This window comes from Anabrus simplex, chromosome 1, assembly GCF_040414725.1.
Source record: "Anabrus simplex isolate iqAnaSimp1 chromosome 1, ASM4041472v1, whole genome shotgun sequence".
Lineage (NCBI taxonomy): Eukaryota > Metazoa > Arthropoda > Insecta > Orthoptera > Tettigoniidae > Anabrus > Anabrus simplex.
The window spans coordinates 1283248620-1283269354 of NC_090265.1; positions in this window are offsets into that span (position 1 = coordinate 1283248620).

Sequence of the window (20735 nt, forward strand, 5' to 3'; positions counted from 1 at the left end):
GAGACCTCGTAGTAAAAGTGTAAAATGAAGACAGTTACAGATAATTTCAATGTGTGTAAAATTACTACCTTAAGGAGCCATCATGGGCGGCCGTAACTGCTGTTAATGAATGCAAGGTCTAGCGGGCGATGCGAATGTGTCTGGGGTATGTCAGTTCATATAGTTTCGTTGTGATGTTGAAGTTAATATGATGAAGTCATGGGTGGTAAATGGTTTTTCTAGGCATACGATTATAGATTAAACGTATCCAGTAGGTGATAGGTCCAGAAAATGCGTAGTCCAACGAAGAAGTGGACTATGATGAGAAACAAAGAACTGCTGGGCGTTCCAAATACGCCCGCACAATGTCCTGCAGGTAGATAGCCTATTGAAAGCTTAGAAAAGAAGGAATAACTTGAGGCGCAACGCGTCAAAGATGAGATAGTAGTTGGTCAACGAACAAAATTGAGTACTAGGTAGAAGCAGGACAAGAATCTAATGTAACCCACACCGTAACGACAGGCTCCTAATTGGTATAGCGATGTATAATGCAGAAATTCCGTAGTTCCAACACTGAGGTATCACTTGAAATGGGTACGAGCATCATGATGCTGAAAACAGAAGTGGAATTCGTCGAAAATAACAATAAGTACGGGTCGTGAAAGCATTAATGGCAATATAATTACATTTATCCTTTCCTGTGCGGCTTCGCTGTCATAGACATCAGTGGCGTGGAGTCAGTGCCAGGCAATACATTAGACGTCTTGAAAAGAATGTTTCTACGTATAACATAGATCACATCAAACCGGTCGTGCATAGACTAGCTGCTGTATAACACATCCAATTCTTGAGTGAGTATTTGTGTATAATTATTAAGAACTGCGCTTGCAAAATTCCTATGCGTCAGTTTGGTGCACAGACGAGGCCTTTCAAAACCATGAGATCAACATATTTTTCCCTCCTTAACCTCCCGATTCACATCGACATGATCAAGGGCCGATGATCTAGATATTAAGCCCATTTAAACAATAAGCATCATCATTATCATCATCAACATGATCATATGAGATATACTGCCTAACAGGAGCACTGATGGCGTGGAAGAATAATACCTAGCCTTTGCAAGAGCTTAATCTTCAGCGATGTAAATGAGATAAATGCTAGTGTGACTGCCGTGTTTTTGGAGGAGGCTTTATATCACCAGTGCAGATGATTGGTGAGCAAATACTTTTCTACTACGCAGCAATCGGCCTCTTAACTGCTTTCTGGGGAATATACTGAAACATGTGAAGGACGGTCATTGTCCTCTTATAATATGAACACTCTCTTAAGCTCACTGGAAGACAAGAGAAATAACAGGATCGCAGATTCCTGGGTCTAAGTGCTTCTCACTCGCTCTACGCAATAAAACCGCCACTTGAAAAAACTACTTATTGTAATTGGTGAAAATATCACATATCAAGTTCTACTAATAGCTGTGTAGAACATATGAAATAAAAACTTTCTTGGAATGATTAATCTATAGCTTGCTGGAAAGTATTCAAATTATCGAATACGTTTGATACGATATTGAACCGGTTGGTATCGTAATTACGTGGTGATATGTTGCCTATTCTGTCTCAATACTTTTAGTTCATTGAAAAGATAAAAAGCATATTTCGAATGAATACGAAATTAAACCTCATTATTTACACTCACACGAATAGATTTGCACTGGCGAAACACATATCTGGAAAAAGTGGTTTAACGAATCTCTCTCCCGGGTTGGTCATGCGACGATAAGCAAGGAATTGCAAACACGTGCTAAATCAAACACGTAATGAAGTAGATTTAATTGGCAATTGAGCGGGACATTTATGGAGTTTTAATTGCAGATAGAATGATAGTTAATGAGATATAAACATACCTCTAATTTAAAATTGGCTACATCATACGTGGTATATCAAATCAGTGCAATAAAGATGGATATGATAGTAGTTTTAAATTATAATATACAAATAATGCACAGAGGTGAAAAATGACAGTTTACATGAAATTGTGGTCGATTTCCAATTTTCAGCTACGGGTTGCTTTAGTGAAAAAATCTGAACAAAGCAAACAAGAAGGAAACAGAGAAAATATTATTCTATAAACCTAGACTGTCTTTATTGAAGTGGAGTCACCTACTACCACATTGTACTTTAGACTTTCTCCCAGTTCAATGTTGGTTTGTATTATTTTGTTTGGTACTGTTCCATATAACACAGGCGGGGAAATATTTACTCGCCGTCATAACCGTATTCAATAACCAGGACGCTGGAACGCTCCACGCCTTCCTTCCATCCAAAATGTAAGCTATTGTCTTGTGAAGAAATGTTAATAAATACAAGAAGATATAATAATAATAATAATAATAATAATAATAATAATAATAATAATAATAATAATAATAATAACAATAATAATATCTACCTCCTGGCCTCCTTCCCAGTTATGTACGGCCCTCAGTAATGTGGGTTAAGCCCAGTTTTACGATCGGATGTCCTCTTGACGCCAACTAGATGTGGAAGGACATACTCACAATTATATGTTTCTGTGGTGGTTGGTAGTGCGATGTGCTGTATGTGAATGAAAGTCTGTATTGAGACGATCAGGAACACCCAACCACAGACTAAAGGAATTACACAAATTCGGCTTAAAAATTCGACCCGGCCCCATGAACCGAAGGCCACAAGAGTAACCATTCAGGCAAGGAGTCAGATGATGATGATGATGATGATGATGATGATGATGATGATGATGATGATATGACTAGGTATTGTTTGAACGAATTTTTACTTCACGACGTTTAGCCTGCCTTCGTTTCAATTTCAACATTCCGCTTTACTCCAACAAATGTTCGTGAAACCGGAACACAATTAGGTGACCTATAGCGGAATATTTATTAATTTTGTCGGTTATACATACGCACCGGGCAAGCTCGTCGTGCGGTTAGGGAAAGCGTAGCTGTGAGCTTGCATCCGTGAGATAGTGGGTTCGAACCCCACTGTCGGCAGCCCTGAAGATGGTTTTCCGTGGTTTCCCATTTTTACGCCAGGCAAATTCTGGGGCTGCACCTTAATTAAGGCCACGGCTGATTCCTTCCCACTCCTAGGCCTTTCCTATCCCATCGTCACCATAAGACCTATCTGTGTCGGTGCGACGTAAACAAATGTTTGTATAAAATTATTCATATTTCAGTTAGTGGTGAATATTGCACTAATAATTTTAGAAAACGTGTATAAAATTACATAAAATATTTCTCAGCTGGTAAGAGCACGCGTTGGAAAATCGGTGAGTTGTGGAATCGGATCCCACTGGTGTCCGTTTGACAATTTTTGTTCCGAAATTAATAACCCATAAGTATGTACTATACGTACTGAACACTACTTAATATCTTGAAAGTTTATTGCTAATATGTTGAAAGTTTATTGCGAACACACAAATTATGTTCTTTTCAGTCCAACTCACTGTCTGTGTTACACTCATGTTCATAAAAACCAGAACACCTTGAAAAACTAGAGAGAAAGTTCATATTTACAGAATATGTGCAGTATTATGTCTAAAGAAATGATTAGCATTTGAACCCTGTCAGCCCTCAGGTTCAAGGTCCACATCGATATCTCGGCGCGCCACCACCGACAGGTAAAGTGTGTCTGCGGCTCTCGTTGTCATTATAAACAGAAGGTAATGGATCAGAGTGACTTGAGCAGACGTGCAGGATGCCTCGCCGATGTATGTAAGAACCGCACCGTCAAATGAGCGAGATAAAAAGAGGGCGCATTATTGGCATGAGAGCACGTGATGCATTCATCCAGATAATTGCTGCTCGTGTGGGACGAAGTGTGTCGGCAATGCAACGGGTATGTACAGAATGGTCACAGAAGGCCATAGAACACGACGAGATGGGTCTGGGTACACCACCCAGACCAGCCCCCGCGAAGATCGAATTCTCATTCGAATGGCATAGCAGGATAGATCTTCGTCCTCCTCGGCTCTGGTGCAACAGTGGAACAGTGTAACAAATCGTACACTATAAGGATAGACAGTCCGTCGCCGTTTATTACTGTCTGGGTTACCGGTAAGTCGTCCACTTCTCCACCTACCTTTGACTAAAGTGCATAGACATGCTAGACTGCAATGGTGTACGGAATTACGACACTGGAGATAGGATAGGCAGCAGATAGTGTTTTCGGACAAATCCAGGTTCTGTTTGTTTGAAAATAATGGCCGCATTTTGGTTCGCCGCAGACAGGGGAAGATGCATCACATTGGCAGCATTCGCACAAGACATACAGCGCTAACTCAAGGCTTATGGTGTGGGGTAGTATTGGGTGCAACCACAAATCACAGTTGGTGCGTGTCCAGGGAACTGTGACCAGTGAATCACACCCGTAGCCACACCCTTTCTCCACGACACCCCAGACGCCATATTTCAGCAGAACAATGCGCGACTACAGGTTGTGCTCGAACACGTGCCTTCTTGTTGACACAGGATGTCAGACCGTTACCCTGGCCCGCCCGATCACCGGACTTGTTGCCAATCGAAAATGTGTGTAATATGGTGAAACGACAGGTGCGGCGCTGTGAACCAATGCCAAGCACCAAAGATGAACTGTGGAACCAGGTAAATGCAGCATGAATGGCAATACCCCAGGACGCAATTCGCATCTTATGAGCGTCGATGCCATCACGCATGGAAAACGTCATCAGTGCCCATGGAGAACATGGTGCCTACTAGGAAACAGGACACATGCTGAACCTAGGTGACTGAAATGCTAATCGTTTCTGCAGAACATACTAATGAACATGTCCTGTGAATATGAACTTCCTATCCCTAGTATTTTATATTGTTCTGTTTTTTTATGAACATGAGTGTATATAAGAAGTATACACTGTGCAGTATCTATAAATGTCCTCTTAATTGGGTAGGTATCCTTCAAATTTTACAAGTCTAAATCCATTCTATACGCCAGATTTTAGGTATTCCTGTGTAGAAAGCTGATTCTACGTTGCAACTTTCAATGAATGACTAACGGGGTTTGAAAAATAACCGATTCAAATGACGAATACTCACATGAAATATCACATCAAACAAAATACACTGTATCCTAGAGCTCTATTGAAACAAGAATGAAATTCTATATTTTTAAAATGTTCAATTTTTAACTGAAGAAAAACATGATGATAATTGCTATAGGAAACATAAACAAAGTTTGTGAGAGATCTAAAAACGTACTGAAACAAATATAATAGACTTTGACTGCGTGTCATTTATTTTAAAATCATTTTAGAGAAAATAATTTGAACACAGCAACGTGCATTAGGGCAGAAGGCCAACTCATACAACAGAATAAACTGCGTATTTGTTAAAGATACCACGAATGCTTGCTGGTGTAATAAATATAATTTGAGGAACGAACAACACAATTATTATGGAATGAGATGAGAAAAAATATATACATGTATAAAATGAAACATAGGAAGTGAAGAATATTCAACAAAATTTTCGAATTTTAGTTTTGGAAAAGGCTACCTAAAACAGAATACTTCTCAACAATGAAGTATTTGCCAGGCCCGCGGTTTACGGGTAGTGTGCTTGCCTCTGAGCCGTAGTCCCCTGGTTCGATTCCCAGCCAGACCAGGGATTTTTACCTCGATCTGAGGGCTGGTTCGTGGTCCACTCAGCACACGTGACTACAATTTAGTAGCGATTACAGCGATTACAGCGAGATGGTGGCCCCGGTTTAGAAAGCCAAGAATATCAGCCGAGAGGATCGTCGTGCCGACCACACGACACCTCGTAATCTGCAAACCGTCGGGCTGAGCAGCGGTCGCTTGGTACGCCATGGTTCTTCGGGCCTGTGGCATCATGGGGTTCACTTTTTTAAAATTATTGTTTTAAATGTGGGATGAATTAATTATGCTGTAAATAAAAACACATTTCACCACGAAAGTGTGTGTGGGTATGGACGATTTGTAAAATGTTATGAGGAACCAGAATGTCAGGCACCTTGGATGAATTGTCAGCGTACTTTCCTTCGGTTCAGAGGGACCGAGGTTCGAATCCTGGCCAGATCAGGGATTCGATTTGCGTATCGTTAAATATTATTCGAGCACTGTGTTTTTGTGCTCGTCTCAATACACATCTTAATTTTTACAGAGAACAGCACACGATTAACCACCAAGGAAACACGCAATAATGATTGCATCCCTTCAATTAGGATTGGTGTTTGGAATGACGTCTGGAAGGTAGTAAAAAAAAAAAAAAAAAAAAAAAAAGACGAGGCAGAAGAAGAGATGAATAGAGCACCAGGAAGTAAACCATGCTGAAGTACTCAGGTGCTTACTCTGTAATATCTCATAAATACCAACTCAACAACCTTGAAGTTACCGGACTTACGGTCAGAGACAGAGGAATGATCAAGCCTTCTTTGTCGACTTCTCAAACGGCAAAGATTTTATCCATGACATTGCTCAAACAGCACTTAAAGGCTCAGTCAGGATACTGGGACACCATCTACATTCATCCTCACATTAATACACGCAAAGCGCTGCAAATGACAAATTTCTTATTTAGAAGTCAATTCCTTCATAACTGCTATAGGCTAGGCTATTCGTTCATAAATGTGCTAAAATATCCTGAATCCTTTTGCTTACCTATGATTTCAGACATTTTAATAAAACAAATATTTGAAATCCAAAAATGCATAGTCAGTAACAATTGTACATGGAAAATATTACAAGGGTTAGGATTAGGAAGGTAATGGTCGTTGCCTTAATTAAGGCATAAACCAAGCATTTGCCTGGTGTGAAAATAAGAAACCATGTAAATCCCTTCAGGGCAGCCGACGGTGCGATTCGAATCCACCATCTCCCGAACACAAGCTCAAACTAAGCAAGCCGATCTTCATGGCTAACTAATTCGGTTGAAATAAGAAAGCTGTACCTGCTAATACTTAATGTTACACAAAACATGTTGCAAACCAGTAGCACGAAAAAAGTATTTGCAGTACATGTTCTTCTACAACTTGTCCACCGATGTAAGACGGGTTAGTCTGAAACTAATAAGAGTTCCTGATCTTATTCTTTCTTCTGAAATGATACTATATTCAAAACGTCCAATATTTTTCGATTCTTCTTGAACTGATTATGTTACTGGTTTTACAATTTTCTTTACGTCTCACTGACACACATATGTCTTATGGAGACGATGGGATGGGAAAGGGCTAGGAATGGGAAGGAAGATATTGTGACTTTAAATAATGCGGAGCCATAGCATTTTCTTGGTGTTAGGAAATCTGAGAGATCCTCCAACAAACTGTTTAACATTAGATTCTGGTTTTCCGTCAAATCGCAAAATGCGTTGGGCAATTTAGAATTAGAAACGGATTTCTCTAAAGGTTCCTCAGAAAGGTACATTCTTCAGATTTAAAAAGAACAATAAAGGTACGGCTTACACAATCCAGAGGTAGACCAGTCGAATGCATGTTGTTTTTTGTTTTTTGTTTTTATTTACAAGTTGCTTTACGTCGCACAGACACAGATAATTCTTATGGCGACGACGGAACAGGAAAAGGCTAGGAGTGGGAAGGAGGCGGCCGTGGCCTTAATTAAGGTACAGCCCACCATTTGCCTGGTGTGAAACTAGGAAACTAGGGAAAAACCATCTTCAGGTCTGCCGATAGTAGGGTTCGAACCCACCATCTCCCGAATACTGGATACGGGCGGCAATTAAGCGACAGCAGCTATCGAGCTCGGTCCGAATGCATGAAATATGACGCCAAAATCATGGGAACAGACTGATTGGGTAGCACATAAAAATTCCAATCACATGACAGTTCGTTTATCTTGACGTGACACGTAATGCGAGCAACACGGTCGATACACTGATCATGAACACCAATAAAACAAAGAAGTTTACTAAGCATGTCACGAATTTTTAAACGCCAAACCATCCAGATGGGTTTAGTTCAGAAAAGAAGAGGAAGCACTGGTGTCAAACATAGCATATATGACCGAGCAAGTGGCCGTGTGGTAGGGCCGCGCAGCTGTGAACTCGCATTCGGGAGATGGTGAGTTGGAACCGCACTGTCAGCAGCCCTGAAGATGTTTTCCGTGGTTTCCCATTTTCACACCAGACTGTGCCTGAAATAAGGCCGGCCAGTATCCAATAATCGGGAGATAGTTGGTTCGAACCCCACTGTCGTCAGCCCTGAAGATGTTTTCCGTGGTTTCCCATTTTCACACCAGGCAAATGCTGGGGCTGTACCTTAATTAAGGCCACGGCCGCTTCTTTCCCATTCCTAGGCCTTTCCTATCCCATGGTCGCCATAAGACATACCTTTGTCGGTGCGACGTAAAGCCAATTGGGAAAAATAGCATATACGTGCCTAGAACCACTAATAACCTTGACCCAAGGCGATAACTAAGGTGGGCCCCAATCCTGCTTATTCCGAACATGAGAGGACACCAACGTCGGGTCATCACGCTGATGCTCATTTAGTTTTCTTGACGGGGAAAACAACGGGAACACACATCTTTGTTGACTCCTCGCAAAGCACACTTGTAACAGGCAACGAGGGAAGGAATTCGATTACAACACTCTCGGAAAATGTTACAACTTTTCTGCAATTTCAACAGACTATAACGCCATGACTCTCTTTCACATCGTGAGGCGCGTCTCGTTGTCGGACCACATTGGCAACAGGCATAGTATGAGGAGACGAAGTGGCGAAGGGAAACAGGGACTGGGAATATATGCAGCATGATGTTGAAGAACGTGTTCGAAAAGGAAACAAATTTGGGAGGAAAACGACACGCCGTATTCGGGGACAAAGAATTACTCGGGTTCGGAGGGGTTCGTATAATTCTGAATTAGGTGGATTTGAATTCCCTGCCCAAACACCAATATGAAACACCGTAAGGTAGCACCTTCTAACATAGCGGGGATTACGGGAACAAAATTATCGGAAAAAAATTGACAACATTTTGCTATATCACTATCTCTTTGGAGAAACTCGACCGGGGAAGAGTACTTCCCTATTCCCAGGAATTTTAGTCCCCACCTCCGGACGACATTCAAAGCGGGGTTAACACACGCCCCGGATTATAAGGATAAGATAACACAGGACTATATTTCAAGGGTAGGATTAATTTACTAGTACATAGCTCGCTGCGGATGGACAGACCACAAACAGGTTCGGCGGTTTAAGCTATCTGGAGAATCACTAACTCCAGATTCCGAGGATGGGTTGCTCCTAGCTACCTCAACCCTCTTTGTGAATTCTTTCACTGCCTTTTCTCATGAAACACTTTGTCGTCATTGATAGCATTATCCCCATTTTCCTTTTTAATCGTGAATATATTAAGGCAGCACAATTAGCAGGCAAAAGGAAAAAGGGAGGGACAATATCGGTACACAACAAAATCAAACTGAATATATCAACAAATTATGCGCGTCAAAAACAGACAATATTGAACACGTATACACAACACAAACAATTCAAATGGAGGAACGACCTAATTTTCATAATTCGCATTTATCCCCTCGAATTCATAAGTTATTTATAGACTGAACCACGCTCTGCTACCAATAAAAGGTCGCGCTTTACTACTACCATGGAAATGCCCCTAACCCATTGTATACCAGTAAAGCATACACTATACTTACCTGTCTTAAATAATAATCGATTTTGAGTAACGACACGGATGTAATAAAACATGCAGAGAAAAGTCATAGTGAAATCGCTGGAAAAATAGGCCTGAACCTTTCAACCAGGGCACTGTGATAACCCCCTGAATGCGAATTTGGCAATCCTATTTACTCATAGGAAGAGAAACTAACTATTAACGGCCCAATCTACCAAAATAAAAGAAGGAAAATTTGAGATCTAAATGTATTAAACGATCAAAATTAAAAACGTTCATTTAAATAAATAAGGTAGAAAAAGATTCATACATTACTCAAGTATGAAAACAAGAAGCGATGACTTACTAAACCTGGCACAGCTCTTCGTGGGCAGTGAGTGACACCAAAATGAAATGTCGAACAAAGAGCCCACTAGTACAAGCTTCCTTATGATATAAACAACTATCTTTCACACGAAATACATTGCTTGCTGGGAATAGCAGAATATCAGTTTAAGAATATGTCGCAACCAGAAAACCGTAAAATCAAAATCCACCAGAAAACTTATAAGATGTGACCACTAAAAATTCCACCCACACTAAAACGCAATCCGAATTGAGATTTATCAAGAGGCGGCAGTTATGACGTAACAAAAGGACAAACAAAGGGATGTTGGTGTTTGATCCGCGCATAAGAAACATGGCGGACGCTTGTAAACCAGAGTAAAATAAAATAACTTCGGGCCCATTCTAGGTAATTCTAGTGATTCCCGAGAATCCTGCACAGCTGATAAAAGTATACCCTTGGTGTTCCACAGAGCACCTTCACAATAAAATGTCACGTCAACAATCACGTGACACACGTCATAGCATCTCTCGCTAAATTGACTCCAAAGCTAAAAATCAGAAGCACTCAAAATAAACATCCTTGCGAGATAAAAAAAGCCGTAGAATCATAAGTTTCGCCACTCATAAATCTGACTGGGAGAGATACGTAAATATAACAGGCCGCAGATTCCATTCGTGCCAAAACACACGCACTCAAACAATAACCGAAATGCGTACCATAGCTCTCGCTGAGAAATGTGATAACTGGTTACATAAAGAAGGAACCAAATCAAAGACCCTTAATAATTTAACAGAAAGAGTTGTGACCGACATGAAATGCAAGCGTTCAATATCCCAGGTAGGCAAATATTTCGTACACACACGTAAAGGAGAAATGGCAGACATAGCCCAGGCACCCAGAGCTCAAGAGTAGCCAAGAACGAGAAAAAATGTATCTATGCTCGATATATTAGTACTTACATGGACAGATAACTTCAAACAGATGAATTACACTGACTTTCCTTGTAAATAATTCCAATCGGGAGAAAATCTTAGGATCACTCAAGAAAGTCATTTTGTCAGTTAGGTCCATAGCTTCTTCCCTCCCGTCACATTACATGACACTCTAGAAGGAGACCGACGCCTCAGAGGTTATATTTAAAAAACAGGAAGAGATCAATCGGTATATATTGCTATCTATCTACTTAGATAGAAAACATTAGCAAGATTAATCTTCAAAGTCTCACCACGCAGAAAAACAAACACCCACAATAGTTTGACAGTTTAACCAAAACATAACTTAAAGTCAAATTCAAAAAGGTAGTTTGGCTGAGTGTGTTAATGGGAAACCAGGGAAAGCCATTTCCAAAGCTGTCAACAGTGAGGTTCGAACATACCATCTCCCGAATGCAAGATGACAGCTACGGGACCCAAACCGAGCAGGCACTCCCTTTTAATACACCGTACATTGATTTCAAACGTTCCACCTTGAATAAATGTTATGGTTCTTGTTGAGAAAATACAAGTCAATTTATTTTCTGAGAGGGAAGTTCCAAACCATTGCTAATTGATTTTTATGTACTACCCCTAAATTGACGAGTTTTTCTCAGTAAGAACAAAAATTCAAAATAACAAACATTAATTAATGTATTTATTTCTCACCTTATTTATTATTTGAAATGAACGTACGGTATATTAGATGTTTACATTAGCATAAAGTTAATCTGTTCAAGTATGAACTGAGTTGGTTCGACGTTAAACCACTAACAAAAAATCAAGTATGAACAACAATGATACCAAATTAATGCAACGGGCCGGCACTGGTAACGTTATCATCAGCATATCGCCTGCTCCAGTACATCGGGCAGCAGAGCACTGTTATAATGTTGAGGCTGCCTGTATTAAATGGACATTCTGAGCACAAAAAATATACAGTAAAACGTAAGATCAATTATAAAGCTAAGTGGGAACTCTTAGTTACGACGTGAATACTAATAATAGTAATAATAATCATCATCAAAATAGTAATAATGATGATGATGATGATGATGATAATAGTAATCACCACCATCTTATTTGTTTAATGTTTCTGCAATACTGCTATTGATTTTAAGAGTTGCCGAAGTATCGAAATTTTGTCTTGTACATCAATTTAACGTAGGCCTACTGGAAGCCAATGATATGGAGCTGCCAAATTTTAGCACAGTTTAATACCACGGATTTCAGTTGGAATCGAACACGGTATTTTCGGAAAAGAAGGACGGGTCGAGATACAACAGACCAAATCTATCGTGCCCATTTAAAAATTGTATTTCTCAATTAACATTTACACCCGAAGAGTTCTAACGCTATGTAAAGGATATTTTGAAAATGCACATAAAATGTAAATACCGTATTTATAATGCTTAACGACGCCAGATATAACTAAAACTGCACGGGAGTGCTCTGTCTTAACTATACTTAGAAATAAACTACGTGGCGTTTGTTCTATGGGCTACTCTCGGGTGTTAGGTGGTGCCGAACCAAGAAGTGAGGTTTTTTCTTTTTCATTGGAGTACGTAATGTACGGGTGCGGGGACCACACAGACTACAGCTCATTCGCTGCACTGCAGTTGGTTTTGGCACGTGACCCAGGGAAGACCTCATCCAGTCTAGATCAAGTGAACTTCACGCACATAACTTCCAGTTTACTAAAGTATGATTTTCCTTCCCTCCATTGTGTTCTTATTCATAGGACTCAGGACATTTATATCGATAGACTAGTGTACTTAGTGCACGAGAAGGCCATTTCATCATCTCTGTGTATGCGATGAACAATCATATTGATAGCAACAGTCCAATAATTTGAAGCTTGAAAATAAATACCAGGAGCAAAAAATGAGAATCAACATTTTCGAAATTTAAAAAGATACCAATAGCGGTGAAAGTTATATTTGAACAACTTTTCAGAAACAATAACAGTCAGTGAACAGTAACTTTTCGTAATTGTAAAATTCCTGCTTATAAGGATGATAAAGACAGTCGTTCTATACCATATTTAAGACGAGTTTGTCGTTTTGTTTAGTAACATGCAAAATTCTAAATTATTCCTTTATATTATTAAAAACCGTTGACATGATTTGTTCCTGGAATAAATATATTTATGTCTCAACTAAAATGGACTGTTAGATATTTTGGAGAAAAATAAAATATATAAAACCTTCAAATTAGTCATGTAAATGTTATACTTACAGGAAAGTTATAATACATATAAATATAACATCCTGCTCTTGGCAGATTGACTTTTCCAGTCGCTGGAAATATTCTGATTAATAAATTAACTTGCACACTGGTCAACTATGTAACAGTTCTTCATAAAATGTTGCAATTTCTTGTTTTTGAGAATTAGCGGGTGAGCTGTCCTTAAGGTTAAGACTGCGTAACTGTGAGCTTGCATTCGGGAGATAGTGGGTTCGAAAACCACTGTCGGCAGCCCTGAAGATGGTTTTCCGTAGTTTCCCATTTGTGAAGATAATGCTTAATGTTTAAAGAGGCATAACATTTAGGTTATCGGCCCTTTCCCATTTTTACACCAGGCAAATGCTGGGGCTATACCTTAATTAATGCCACGTCGTTTCCTTACCATCCCTATCCCTTACCTTTCCCATAGTCTCCGTAAGAAGTATCTGTGTCCGCGCGACGTAAAGCAAAATTATAAAAAAAAAAAAAAAAATGTTGAAGATATACCTACTCCATCACATTGAAACCTTCATCAACTGTTTTCTTCATTATTGGAAGACGCCCCGCAGAAAATACTGACATGGTAGGAAACTGCCGATCCCGCGGTCCAGGGATAGTGTGTCTGTCTCTTGCCTAGAGACTCGGGGCTCGATTCCCGACCGGATGAGGAATTTCTACCTGGATCTGGCGGAGATCTACTCAGCCCATGTAATCACAAACGGGGATCATAATAGCGACCCCGGTCTAGAAAGCCAAGTAAAGGCCGAGAGGACGCCCCGCGTTACCTCGTAATCTGCACACCTTCGGGCTGAGCAGCGGTCACTTGGAAGCCAAGGCCCATCGGAGCTGTTGCGCCTTGGGTTTTTGTTTGTTTGTTTGTTTGATTTTTGTTTGTTTGTTTGGCAGAAAAATAATTGAACACCACTTTTTACATGGAACGTATTACACTGTAAGACATCAATACAGTTATGGGCAATAACTGTTATTTCAAAATGGTCAAAAAAGTTACTCTTCTTATCTCTGTTGGAAAAAAATCCTGGGGTTATCAGATCCTCGAGCAGGTCACTTACAGCGACACTCGTCATGATCTTACTAAACGGATGCCTTATCAGCCGCGCGTGAAGTCGTTTCGTCCAAGGTCATTCAGTGGTTTCTGTGTGCGGCCGTTATCAGTGCTACTGATCTTGAAGTAAAGAACATAGAATTTTAGTGAGACAAAACAATAGGAAAGATAATTCAGTGCGTGCGCAATTGCCAGTGACAATATATTATAGCCTACTGTAAGTCCATTGTAAGTTCAACTGCGAAATTATCCTTCAGGCCAACTGCGCTGTACGAGCGTGAAAACTCGGGTCTTAAAACCATATCATTAAGCTGTATATAACAGACAAGAATAGATAGAGAAAATTTCCTACAAAAACAGGTGGTAACAATAGAACTAGTCCTTCATAACAAGGAGATTAAGTAACAAGTTCAGTGAAGCTGTACGATACAAACAAACTTCGGTGGTGGGGCTTGAGAGGAACAGTGTAGGAGGATAGGCTACCTGGGAGAATAATGGACTCGATCAAGATGGGTAAGAGATACAGAAGTAAACCAACGAGACGGCTCTTAGACATAGGTTCTTATGACTCCAAGGCATAAGGTATAGAAACAATACAAAGTCTTTTGTATCCATTGCAAGCAGAAGACTGTGGGGTGTATTCCTTCCCTAAGGACACTAAAAAGCACAACAGCCTGTAACGTCAATTTTAGTTTGATGGTGATAGTGATGATAATAATCCTAGCGATGATTTATACTTATAACCAAAAGCTTTATAATCAAAAGCTTAGATTTATTTTATAACAAACAGTAAGTAGATTTATTGACGATACATTCCTAAGAGACATAAACAGGTGAAGCATTATTTCAAAATTGTAATGAGTGTTCAATATTGTAATATGCTGTAAATTGCTTTTAAATCTGAAACAGAGAATACTTTTAAGGCAAAATTAAAATATTTCGGTCCGCTTCAGAATCCAAACATGTGGTTCGTTACTCTACTCAAGATAACGTGGATTAGCAGTCCACCTAGAACGTGAATTTAGAAATAATACACCCACCTATATCCTATGCGATATGCCCTTCTGTCTTCAAAATTAATTTCATAAAACGATTGTCACATATTGATGGACAGTGAATGAGCAAGAAAATAAATAAAAATGTCACGATCTTTGCGTATTGTCGTAAATAAGAAGGCTGCCAGAACGAAGCAATTTCGTTAACTGGCAACATTTCCTAAGTGACACACCCATTTTAGGCCAGCCCAAAACTCCAAGAAGAGCACCAGGATTCTTGCATGTTCTTCCGTAACACACGCGTTACAAATAGCCTCGCACCACGAAACTTGCAAGAACAAGCCCATATATTACTCCGTCTAGTGCCATCCCGTCCGCTGTGCTGGAAGTAGAGCTGGCTAGCATGAATAGGAAACCGGGGTCTGGCGGATACACGCCAAATTACTTCGTCGTCGGGAAATACATTTACAAGGTTTATAGTCATGCCTTTTTATATTCCATCATTCTTGAGGGTGAAAAATTCTATCGTAACAAATTTGCTGCAGGCAATGACTCATGCGGACTAGTTGAATTACCGGTAAGGTTTGTTTGGTCTGATACTGATCTAAAGCCAAATAAACTTTAAATAAATGTAGCAAGGTTGAAGTCAATGAGAGAGAAAGAGAGAGAGAGAGAGAGGCGCGATGGTGGAATGGTATAATCACTCAACTGACAACTTGGGCGTATCAGGTTTGTTCTTTGGCGACTTAATTTGATATGTCTGCTATGAAAAGTGCACGGCGGTAGAAAACCAGAATTGAACTTGGGTACTCAATCAGCCCCACTCGTAAATGGAAATGTGAAGGTGAATACAAACGAAGGATTAAATTTATTTTATCTATTTATTTATTAGATCCGGCCGATGAAGGGCCATTTTACACTAATAATATAACAAATGCAAATAAGTATAATAAGGTAAAAATTGGGATAAACACAACGATATTAAGTATTAACAGTAACGTCAACAAGAATGGTAACGAAAACTGGCAAGGGTCGGTTAACAGAGTTAGCAAGACGAAAGGTCATGGGCTGGAAGGTCAGAAGAAAATGCGAACCTGGAGAGGACTTCAGGGGAATTTTCTAATTTTGTGTTTGAAAGATACATATTGTGTGAAGAAGTCAATATCGGGTAGTGAGTTACCAAGAGTTGAGAGACCGTGGAAGATAGAGCGTTGTTGTAGGTTAGGCGCGGACCGGAACCATGATGAATATGTCGGTTGCATGTTGGGCGGGGGGACATGTGTAGGGAAGTACGTTGGAAGAGTATTGTATTTCGAATAGCTAATGGTTATTTTACGCCGGCCCTATAGTGTAGAGGTAGAGTGCTTGCCTCTTAACCGGAGGCCCCAGGTTCGATTCCCGGTTAGGTCAGGGATTTTTACCTGGATCTGAGGGCTAGTTACAGGTCCACTTAGCCTAAGGGATTAAAATTGAGGAGCTATCTGACGGTGAGATAGCAGCTCCAGTCTGGAAAGCCAAGAATAATGGCCGAGATGATTCGTCGTGCTGACCACATGACACCTCGTAATCTGCAGGCCTTCAGGGTGAACAGCGGTCGCTTTGGTAGGCCAATGCCCCTCAGGGTTGTAGTGCCTTGGGGTTAGTTAGTTAGTTAATGATTATTCTACGTAAGTAACAACGATCAGTTTCCAGTCAGTTATAACTAGACACCGGATTTTATGCTGTATAAATAACCAATAGGCCTGTAACATGCAACTATGTTGCAAAAAGTTGTGAAATATGCATTTAAGTATGCACTTATTTTCATGCTGTTAAACACTTGTATGTAATGCAAACGTAACATTCCTTTACATGACACACACGATTCAACTACACCCGTATACAAACAACTGAATAAAAAACGAAAATTCATACTACTTACGGCTACGGCTGTTTCACTAGTATAAACAATCCGAGCTTGGTTTTGGAGACGTAGCAACCTATCAGTGTTCACATGGCTAAATAGTTAGCGTGCCGGCCTTTGGTCATAGGGGTCCCGGGTTCGATTCCCGGCAGGGTCGGGAATTTTAACCATAATTGGTTAATTCCGCTGACACAGGGGTTGGGGGTGTGTGTCGTCTTCATCATCATTTCATTCTCATCACGAAGGGCAGGTGACCTACGGGAGTCAAATCAAAAGACCTGCATCTGGCGATCCGAACTTGTCCTACGACACTCCCGGCACTAAAAGCCATACGCCGTTTCATTTTTTTTTCAGTGTTCATTATTAAAACAATACTCACACTTATTCTAGGTAAGACAGTGTGTTAATCAATACACGTGATAAATAAATTAGAAAGGCTTTAAGAAAATCATGTAAAAACGCAAACGTGAAGAAATGCACTCAAGTACACATTCATCTTCCATTATACATCGAATATCTTAATTTTCCAGTCTATAATTCGCTTACCAGTACACTACAACAGTATGCTCCAAGTTTTCTGGTTTAAATATGTGGCGTTTTTCTGTTAATTCACGGATGTGACAGGACAGTACTTCAATTTGGGAGAGAGTGTAGGTGTTAAATTTCCGGTAGATCCACATTATCAGTAAATATTTGTTTATAGCTACCATGATGTCGTAGCCGAGATTTAGTTTAAGGATAATACGATATTTTGTTTGCAGACGAATTCCGAGGTTTCCTGGGATACCTATCATTCCACGCTTCACGTTTTCCATAATGTCCAGCGACTCACCACGACGCAATCCACGTGTTTCTAGCTTTGATTGATTCTGGTATGATTTAGAAGTATGTCTCGATAAGTGCCACTTCCATTTGAACCGTTTCATTGTCGAAAGAGTACAAAGTGTTAATTACTTTATATTTTGTTGAAGGCTGATAGTAAAACACTTTAAATTATGCACAATAAAAGGCGAAAATATTCACAATAAATACGAAATTTGAAATGTATTCATTAAACTCATAAATATATTCAACTATCTATATGCCCTATACTTCTTAACTCTCAATGACTTAACGAAGTGTTTCGTGAATTACTGTGATCCTAAATTAATGAAAGCTTTCATTCCACCCCTGAAAGAGAAATTGTGTGCATAGAGGGTGATTTGACCAAAGAGATTTGATATCTTGCAGGAGATTTGTGGAGAAGGTGAAGGGGTTGGCGGGCGTAGCCTAAACTAGGAACTTTCTCAGAAGCCGACTGCAATGTATTTCTCTGGATGCTACAGGCAGCATTCATTCCTAGCTTCAGCAATGGAAAGGATACACTTCCTGGGAGAATAATTATTCCATTTCTTAACCAAACCAAACCCCATGCACTACGGCCCTTGAAGGGCCTTGGTCTACTAAGCGACCGCTGCTCAGCCTGTATGCCTGCAGATTACGAGGTGTTGTGTGGTCAGCACGACGAATCCTCACGGCCGTTATTCTTGGCTTTCTAGACCGTCAGATAGCTCCTCAATTCTAATCACGTATGCTGAGTGGACCTCAAACCAGCCCTCAGGTCCAGGTAAAAATTACTGACCTGGCCGGGAATCGAACCCGGGGCCTCCGGGTAAGAGGCAGGCACGCTACCCCTACACCACGGGGCCGCCATTCCGTTTCTTAAGGGAAGACGAATCATTGATTTTCTAAATTCTCTGTAACTCGGACACTATCTACAGTATATAAATAAAATCGCAATGACCGCGTGTCTGTTCATTGACTATTTTGGCTAAAGTTCCATACATTTGTCCGTTTCAGGTGTAATAATGACCATCTGCATATTGTTTTAAAAATTTGGTGTCTGTTTGTTTGTTTGTTTGTTTGTCCATAACTTGAAAACTACTGGATATATTTCCACCAAACTTATATTTAGAATAGACCTGTCCTTGTGTAGATCTTAGAGCCAATATTGTTTTTAAATCTCTGAAATTACTGTGCGTTTATACGAAACCGAAACCATGATTTTGCACTCTCAAAAAATATACACAACCAAACTTAATGGAAATCAACCTGTCTTAATGGAAATAAATTTCTATTTTTTTTCCTCACATGCATCATTTTGATACGGCGATTAATAAAGGAGATATCAATCACGGACCGTTTTTCGGTTCAACTCCCAACGGACTTATCTCACGGGCTGATGCGCGTAAAGCGTATTTCTTATAACTTCAAAACTACTGAAGATATTTCAATCAAACTTCATATTTAGTACCCACCTGTCCAAAGGTAGGTATATAGGGAACCGAAACAGTGATTTTACTCTCCCACAATATATACAAGACCAACCTGACTGGAAATCGACCAACCTTGATGGAAATCCATTTCTAAACCTTTTCTCGTGTGCATTTTTTCAACAGGATGATTAATAGGGGAGATATCATGAACGGTCGCTTTTGCAGGCTAAGTCTAGCGGAAATAGCCCAAAAGTCTTGTACGTGGAGCAGATTCCTTATCTATACAAATAAAATCGTAACCACCGTGTGTCTATGTATTGACAATTTGGTGAAATTTTCGAACAGCTATTCGTTTAAGGGATATCAATGACCATCTGCATATTTTTTAACTATAGTTTCCTGAAAGTCCTAAATTTTATCCCCCTCACCCAAAATCTATATTGCTTCACAATCTGCCAGACGAGTTAGAAAATTGATATTAGGCAAAATTATACATTTTAGCCAGTAACCGACAGAATACTTCCAAGATCTGTAAATTTTTCACTCTTTAAACTCGAAGAATATCAAAATATGGAGGAAATTTTAATGATGGTGCAGGCCTTCGTTTCGAGGTATTTCGCGGATAAACGGTAAGTCATATCACAAAACGAATGGCACAATCTCCATCCAATTAGAAGTGATCTACAACTTTGGTCCTATTACTTTTTGTCTTCTCTCTCTCTCCCTTATACGTTAGATTTGCCTACCTGTTCGTAAAATGTGTGCTTTTTACAGGTATATTACATAGTCTGACACACTTATAGGAAAGACACAGCCATCGAATTTGCAACATACATTGACATGACCAATAACAAATTTTCACGATTCTAGCTTCCACAAAAGTATGTGAAAAAATAATGTAAAATATTAATATACCCAAATTTCACCCCCATTCAAATATCGTAACTCAATCGAACCCATAAATATGGGAGATACGATAAAATGGTTTAAGACCAAACATGTAGAGCGATAAACGGGGCGTCTGATTCTGCATACCGTTTGTTGATATGATGTACCGTGTAGGATCAGTAAATGTCAAAATGAAGGGTTGCACTTACAAACGTGCCCTTGCCTACCATCTATATAAAAATCGTAACGACCGTGTGTCTGTACATTGACCATTTTGCCGAAAATTTCGTACAGTTATCCGTTTCGGGTGTAATAATGACCATCTGCTAATGTTTTAATTTTGGTGTCTGTTCGTCTGTTTGTTTGTTTTTGTCCGTTTGTCTATAACTTGAAAACTACTGTATGTGTTTATACCAAACTTCATATTTAGAATCCACCTGTACTTGGGTAGGTTTTAG